The following is an 8,845-nucleotide window of genomic DNA, read 5'->3' on the forward strand; positions in this document are numbered from 1 at the left end:
GAAGTAGAATTGATAAGACTTGACAAGGAATGTAGGAGGTAACAGAAAAGAGTAAAAGCAAACAGTAAAGATTTTATCATAGCTAACTGGGTTAATAATGAAGTCACCAGTCAGAAATAGGGACATTAGATGAAGAAAACAGGATTTGGAATACCAGCTGTTAGTTTTAAACCCAAATTTGAAATATCAATGAGACGTTAAGTGATAAAAGTTTTTCTTTGTGAGATGTGAATCTAAAGGTCAGAATTGGAAATTCATTGTCATCCATCTGTGTAGAGGTAAATCTTGAAACTCTGTGGGAGATAAAGGAAAGTGTGTGTGTGTGTGTGTGTGTGTGTGTGTGCGTGCGTGCGTGTGTGTGTGTGTGTGTGTGTGTGTGTGTGTGTGTAGAGAGAAATGGGGAGGGGGGATACCTAGCAATAAATATCATTATTTTAGTGTTGGACATAAGAGGAATAGACAGCAAAAGAAAGAAGAAGGTGTTAAGAGAAAAAAGAACTAATACAATGTGATGTCATGGAAGTCGTCGATTCTGGGTTTTAGAATTAAAAGAAGCTGTCTTAAAGTTAATTTGGTCCAACGTACAGATAAAGAAACTAAGGACCATAGAGGTAAGTGACATGTCTGAGACTGGATGGTAATAAAACTATAATATAAATTCAGGTTCTTCGACTGCATATCTCATTCTTTTGAGAAGAAGAATGTACTCAAAAGGAAGACCCTGTCATCAGTTAAAAATTAAAGGCCCATCATCATAATTTATAGGAAATTATAAAAGATAAACATAAAAAATTTGCACAGAGAAAAGCATTTCATCCTGAATAATAAGAAAATGCATATTGGGGAAAACCTTTTAAGTATTAAAAAAATTAATCATCTCTGGTAAAAGTTGGAATCCCCAAATCTAAAAGAAATTGACACATATTTTGATATAATATTAAGGTTCATCCTATCCAGTGAAAAAATACAAACTCAACAACTACTTGAAAAAACACTGAAAATTATGACAAAGAAATGCATATTAAAGCATCTTTTAGATGTACCATCTTATACATCCTTAAAGGATAATGAAAGATGAAAAAATTTTAACACTGTTGGGGATGTTAATTCATTGGCAATAGAGCTATAGATTGATTTATTTTGGAAACAACATAGAATAATACAGTAAAAATTAGGAAAATGTTTAATTCATTTTGACCCAGGAATTTCATATTTAGTTTTAACCTAAAAGTATTAGTGAAAGAAAGAAAAGACTTCTATCTGTGTAAAAAAAAAAAAAAAGTATTATCACATTTAGTAGGAAAAAAAGGAAACTAATCAGTGATTAGGAATAAAAAAGTAGATGATGATATATGAGTAGGATATCAGCTTTGTAAAGAATGCAAAATATAAAGGGGAAAAATAAGGGGGAAAGTAAAGTCATGCAAAGGAAGAGAAAACTTGAACAAAAGAACAACTTGTACAGAAACTACAACTATGTAAGTGACATCAAACCATAGCAGAGTTAGGGTGAAATTACAAGAAAATTATGACATTGTCCAAGTTAATGCACAAGTTTTTCCATTTATTTTAACAATTGACTGTAGGAGGGTAGGGTATATTTTTACAGTCTTTTGAGCATTTTGTTTTTGTTTTTAATTTTTGGTGATTATCATTCATTTAAAAAAAATAGCTCCTTATTTTTCAAGCTACATACAAAAGATAGTTTTCAACATTCACCCTTGCAAAACCTTTTGGTCCAAATTTTTCTCCCTACCTTCTATCCCGCGCTATTCCCTAGACAGCAAGTAATCTAATACAGGTTAAACATGTGCAATTCTTCTAAATATATTTCTACATTTATCATGCTGCACAAGAAAAATCAGATCAAGAAGGAGGAAAAAAATGAGAAAAAACTAGCAAGTAAACAACAGCAGCAAAGGAGAAAATATTATGTTGTGATCCACATTCAGTCCGCATTGAACCTCTTTCTGAATATAAATGGCTCTCCATCCAATTGGAATTGACCTGAATCATCTCATTGCTGAAAAGAGCCATGTCCATTATGGTTGTTCAGGTGATTGTCATATGATGCTGCTTATATTGTATTTCTTTGATTCTTATTTCTATGTCTGAACTCTTGTATGTATCAATGGAAGTTAAAATGTACCTATGAAAAGAAAATTCAGATAAAAAATACAGAGGAAATTTTATCTAGGCTGAGAAAGTTATGAAAAGTTCATTAGATTCAATGAATTAAGTCTGATGACTTTGGTTTCATTTGAGCTGGTGTGAGAACATATTAGTCAATATTTATTACATTCTTGTTATATTCCAGACCCTGAATTAAGCCATGGGGATATAAATAAGGGGAAAAAAAGATAGCCCTTGCCATTAAAGGAACTTCCAATCTAAGGGGAGGAAACACATAAAAGTTGCAAATAATAGAGATAGGGGTAGGGAAATGGAGGGGAAGACATTACATTCTTAGAAAGGTTTCTTGAACTGGGGATACTAATGAGTTATGAATACCCCAATTGACATGATTTTCCAATAGAAAGAAATTACTAGAGGCATGATAGAAAAATCCAGAGGAGGTGCGGCCAAGTAGAAAATGAAGAGGCTTCAGGCCTAGACTACCTTTTCCCAAGAAGTTTAGTTTTAAAAGGGAAAGAGATGAGAAGTGCTAACTTGAAGAAGCTTAACAAATTGTGAAGTTTGGGAGCTGTTTAGTTTGTTTTCTTAAAGCTTGTCTGTTTAAAAGCAGATGGGAAGGAGCCAAGGAAGAGAGGGGATGACTGGTGGATCAGGGCCCTGAATGGAGTTAAGGATACAGGTAAAGGTCACAACATTTCTTCTGAAATATGGAGGAGAAAAAATAGATGAAAAGTTTTGAGGTATGGAAGAAGCAGTTAGATGTATATCCTGTTAGGTTTCTCAAAATAATATTTTTGTGAACTAGACAAATCTAAATAAAGAACATTTTAATAAAGAAGAAAAAATTGCATCTGAAACTATAAAGCATTCTTTATAGTGTTTTTAAATATATATAAAATTTAACATGACAATGATAAAACCACTTTTTTCTCTCCCTTTTTGAACTTCCCTCTGGTTTTTTTTTTTTTTTCAAATTTTCATTGATATTCTCTTCTTTCTTTTTTAAACCATAACTCACTATGCATCATCTCCTTGCCCAGTCCCAAATACAAGCCCTCTTTTAAAAATCTTTTTTATTAAAACTTTTTATTTACAAAGCATATGCATGGGTAATATTTCCAATATTGACCCTTTTAAAACCTTTTGTTCCAAATTTTCCTCCTCCTTCCCTACATCCCTTCCCCTAGCTGGCAGGTAGTCCAATACATGTTAAATATATTGAAATATATGTTGAATCCAATATATGTTTACATATTTCTACAGTCATCTTGCTACACAAGAAAAATGAGATCAAGAAGGAAGAAAAAGAAAAACAGAAAGAAAATAAAATGCAAGCAAATAACAACAGAGAGTGAGAATGTATGTTGTGGTCTATACTCTGTTCCCACAGTTCTCTCTCTGGGTGTAGATAGTACTCTTCATCACTGAACAAGTGGAACTGATTTGAATCTTCTCACTGTTGAAGAAAGTCACACCCATCAAAATTGATTGTCGTACATTCTTGTTGCCGTGTCCAATGATCTCCTGGTTCTACTTATTCACTTAGCATCAGTTCATGTAGGTCTCTCCAGGACTCTCTGACATCATCCTGCTGGTCGTTTCTTTCAGAACAATAATATTCCATAACATTCATATACCATAACTTATTCAGCCATTCCCCAACGGATGGGCACCCACTCATTTTCCAGTTTCTTTCCAATACAAAAAGGGCTCCCACAAACATTTTTGCACATGTGGGTTCCTTTCTCTCCTTTAAGATCTCTGGGATATAAGCCCAGTAGAAACACTGCTGGGTCAAAGGGTACATACAGTTTGATGACTTTTTTTGATTAAAGTTCCAAATTGCTCTCCAGATTGGTTGGATCTATTCACAACTCCACCAACAATGCATCAGTGTCCCAGTTTTCCCACATCCCCTCCAACATTCGTGGTTATTGTTTCCTGTCATCTTAGCCAATCTGACAGGGGTATAGTGGTATCTCAGAGTTGTCTTAATTTTAATTTGCATTTCTCTAATCAATAGTGATTTGGAACACCTTTTCATATGAGTAGAAATAGGTTTAATTTTATTATCCAAAAATTGTCTTCATATCCTTTGACCATTTATCAACTGGAAAATGAACAAGCCTTCTTTTGCAACAGATAATTTAAGTCAAATCAAATTCATCTACTGATTGGCTGAAGGTGTGTGTCTCATTCTACATATTTGTTTCATAGTCTTTCTCTGCCCAGAGATGGACATGTTTCATCATCAGTGTGAAGTCAAGGTTAGTCATTGCATTATTTTGAGTTAATTCTTTCAAAGTTCTTTTCCTTTAAATAATTGTAGTAATTGTATGAACCATTCTAGTGTTCACTTCATTGTTCCTAAAGTCCTCTCAGATTGCTCTGAATCTATTTTATAATTTATTTACAGTATTTGTACTGTATTATACAATACAATTGGTACTTGTGATGACCAGCACAACACAGATGGTCTAGTAGCAGTTGAAAATAAGGAAACGGTTACTGATAATTCAACAGAGCTGATTATTGAGAGAAATCATGTTACTTATATATCTTAAAACCATATGTTATTATGAAAAACATTGTTCATAACCAACTCTGGTTTCTCTTTTCTATGATCTAACTCTCTGTAGCATGTAGTCAATCTTACTTCAAATTCATGATGCCCCAATAATTGTGCCAAGGCTTTATGTTTTTCCATGATCTCAAGGTTAAATGCGCTCTTGATTAATCTTAGGAGGAGGAGAACATCCCAGTTACTGAAGTTTCTAGCTTCCTGAGAGTTCTCTACAAGTAATAGTAATATTACTAATAAATATCATTGGGGCAAAAAGTATAGTTTAATAATTTTGGGGATATAGTTCCAAATTAGTTTCCATAATCAAACCAATTCACAGTTCTTCCAACAGGTTCTCTAACAAGTGTTTTCTTTTTTCATCAGCATTTTAAAGGCTCTTGGGCATGAAGTAGAATCTTAGTGTTGATTTAATTTGTATTTCTCTTGTTAATGATTTGAAGCATTTTTTTAAACATGGTTCTTGATTACTTGCATTCCTCTTTTAAAACTGCTTAGAGAATCAGTTATTTTCATATAGTTATATTAGTTCCCTATTTATCTTGCATATCAGATTTTTATCAGAGAAATTGTGGTAAATTTTTCTCTAGCTGTTCTCCTTTCTAATTTTAATTGCATTGATTTTGTTTGTAAAAAATTGTGAATTATGTGAACATTTGGGAGCTTGAACTAGAAAAATTTGAACTATTTATTTGGAGAAGGAATAAAGATTTTATAATGTAAAAATTCACCACTGCTCTCTCATTTACCTGTTTGTAAATGTAGGTTTTTACATATAGTTTTCCTAAAGAGGAAGTGGAGAATGTTGATTGTGTAAATCTCTGGAAACAATTCCTCTTCCCCAGGAGCCTTTGAGTTACATGCAATCCAGAAAGACATTTGCCTCAAACCAGAGAAATTGGGTAATTGAGAAGGAAATAGTGCAAAACTAAAAGCGAAGCTCAAAGAAGAGGTGATTATAAATGGATTTCACATCTACATGACTTCTTTTGGTTTATAGAGCACATTTCTCACTACTTCTGTGGCTAGATAGTTTTAGCACTATTGCCCCCTTTTTATAGATAAGGAAAAGAGGTTTATAGGGATTTACTGAGTTGGTTATGGTTAAACATATTTAAGTATCATAGACAGAATTGCAGCTTCAGTCCTCTGACTCCAGTCCCCTATCCCCAATCCCGGTACTTTTACCACCACATCTTTCTGGCATGTGAGTTTAGGTATCTAGTTCAGATGTCACTTTGGCCAAACTGAAGGACAGAGTGCCCAGATTTCCAAACTATAAGGTTGGAATGCCCAGATTATAGGGAGCAAATTAAGTAGACAGGGAAGTCCCAGTTCAGATTTCTATCTGTTTATCCTACAAGCATGTCTGATATATCCTGGTAGCATATAAACCACAACTGGGATTTGTACTGAGCAGGAGGGGCAGATGTGTTTTCTAAGCTATGAGTGTGTCTTTTAAACTGCATCAGAGACTAAACCTTCCCCTGAGGGAAACACCAAACCTGAGAACCTTCTGTAGCCATAAAGCTTTTGTGTGTTCATTTCCTGGAATTAAAATGGCATGATTGAGTTGATCTGAAATGAAATGTTCTGACTGAGATTAACCACTAAATAATTAGAAATTAGTGAAACAACACAGTTGGTTCCTGTTGATTGTCCAGAACCATTGTTAATTAAATCCTTCATTTTGGGTTCAGATAAATCCAATTTCGACTAGTATTGTTCTAAGATTGCAATTATTTCTTGGTTTCTGGTGCTGAGATTGAGGCACTCTCTATCTGTGATCAGGTTCAGTTCTATTATCCTCCAGTCATTATTTACTAAAGAATCCAGCTTTTCCCTGAGTGTTGTGAAAGAGATGATAGATACAGTAGGAAGACACTCATAGTCCTTGGCCCTAAGGAGCTTATTATACTCCAGTTGGGAAAACACAAAACTTGTTTGAAGCAGTGAATAAAAGGGTAGACCGAGTGGAGACTAAGGGCTGGCTTTAGACCCGGGAGGGAGGGAGGAAGACAAGGTAGACTGCTGAGTTAACTCTTGAGAGATTGGAGCAATCAAGGAAAGAAGATGAAAGCTTGGACTGATCTTTGTAGAATAAAGAATATGTTTTTTAAAATCTCAGGATCATAGATTTAGAGTTGGAAGGAATTTTAAGTAGTCATCTATTTCAACTCTCATTTTACAAATAAGGAAGAAGAGAACAAGAAAGCTTAAGTAGTTTGCCTAAGGTCATTCTAGAAGGCAAAATTCAGATCCAAGTCTCTAGGCTCCAGAAGAGTGACTCTTTTTATCTGTACTACTTTTCTACCACACTACACTACACCACACCACACTACAGGGAGCTAATTCCAACTTGTATCAATAAATCAGTATTAATTTTAAGTGCCTACTTTGTTTCAAGTACTATGTAGATTTGGAGGCTACAAAGACAAAAATTAAATACTTCCTACACTTAAAGGAGTTAATTAATAGGGTAAACAAAATGAGCATTAAATGTGTGTATGTGACAGAGAGAGAAAAATGTACTTGACTATGTATGTAGATAGTGAACAGATTCCATTTACTGCCTATACCTATATGACCTTAATCTTATGGACTTGTTTCTTGTGAAAAATGGATTAGGGAATGGACAGTTTTGCACTATATGATTTCTATGTTTATGATCCTGTCATAAAGTAGACAAGTCAGGGCCAAATTATATACAGTCACAAGCTAAGCAGAAAATAATAGATTAACTGATCTAGGGCAAGTTAAATCTTCATGGGCTCCATTTTCTCTTCTATAAAATGTTTGGAGTAGGCTTTATGCCCCTTTCTCCTCATTTCATCAGAGAGGGGAAAAAAAAGCCAGTTCCTGAGCCAGTTTCCCTTTGCTAGTTCATGAATTTGGCTCTTTCTCTGACCAATTAGTTATTAATTACAGACTCTCCAAACAATGGCATTGGCCAATGTCATCTGTTCCTATTCAAAGTTTTTTTCTGGTGCCAACTTTAACCCCAGATCATATGTTCTTTTTTTTATAACCAACAACGAATAGGCTTTTGAGATTGTCTAGGGCACTGGACAAGAAAGATTTATACTCTAGCATAGTCATTTGAGTACAATATGTTAGTAAGAGAACAGCCAATAAATAAATACATACATATTCACACTTATGTATGTATGTGTGTATTTATATGTAGAGAGAGGCTAGCAATTTGATCTTAAATTTTTAATAGTATTTTATTTTTCCAAATACATGCAAAGATAGCTTTCAAGATTCACCTTTTCAAAACCTTGTCTTCCAAATTTTTTTCCCTCTCTAAGACAACAAAAAATCCAATGTAGGTTAAACGTGTGCAATTCTTCTAAAACTATTTCCAAATTCGTCAAAGCAATTTAATATTAATATTTGTTAAGCATTAGCAAAAGTTTTGAGTAAGTAAAAATTTGTCTTTCCTCTATATAGAACTCCACATGCTTTGTTCTACAACCTTCTACTTTCTGCTTCCCCTAATTCCTTTATCTGCCTCAGGTGTTAGTGAATGAGAATAGCTTTAGAGAATGTCTTCTCCGGAGGTAGAATATCTCAATAGGACTCTGGTCACTGAATTAAATTCTGAGCCGGGACAGGAGAAGATTTTGAGACTACTGATCTACTATTAACAAGCCTATGCTGATCTATATTGGTTTATGCATAATGAATATACATATGTGTGGTTATGGATTAGTCGTGGAATCTAACACTGAAGTAGAAAGTACCCTAGAAACCGATTAGTGGGAGCCCCTCATTTTGTAAATGAGGAAATTGAATTTGAGTGACTCTCCTAAAATCCCAGAAGGAGTTGAGCTGGGACTCGAACCCACTTAAGATAGCAGAGGCCATGAATTTAGAGGAGGACTTGGGTTCAAATCCCACCTCTGCTATTATCGGTGAGACCTTCGACGTGCAAACTACAATCACTCAGCCCCGGTTTCCGTATTTTTAAAGGGAGGTGCATGGATTAGTCTGTCGAGTCTCTTCCAGCTCTTTAAAAGCCGCTGACTGCTCCCTCTTGATGCTCTTTTCCATTATGCCACAGCATGTGTGTTTTGGGGGTGGAAGACCGGAGCAGAACGCTACTGGGAAGGCTCAGGGAGAGCT

The 8,845-nt window shown here is 34.7% G+C and overlaps 1 long non-coding RNA gene across 1 annotated transcript; it reads left to right on the plus strand.

Moving 5' to 3' along the window:
• The first annotated feature begins 362 nt into the window (after positions 1–362).
• Positions 363–5,447, plus strand: LOC127549018 (uncharacterized). Its single transcript, XR_007950506.1, has 2 exons — positions 363–2,815; positions 3,400–5,447. It is a non-coding gene; the product is annotated as an uncharacterized LOC127549018 (long non-coding RNA).
• Positions 5,448–8,845: the final 3,398 nt, after the last annotated feature.

This window comes from Antechinus flavipes, chromosome 2 (genome assembly GCF_016432865.1).
Source record: "Antechinus flavipes isolate AdamAnt ecotype Samford, QLD, Australia chromosome 2, AdamAnt_v2, whole genome shotgun sequence".
Taxonomy (NCBI): Eukaryota; Metazoa; Chordata; class Mammalia; order Dasyuromorphia; family Dasyuridae; genus Antechinus; species Antechinus flavipes.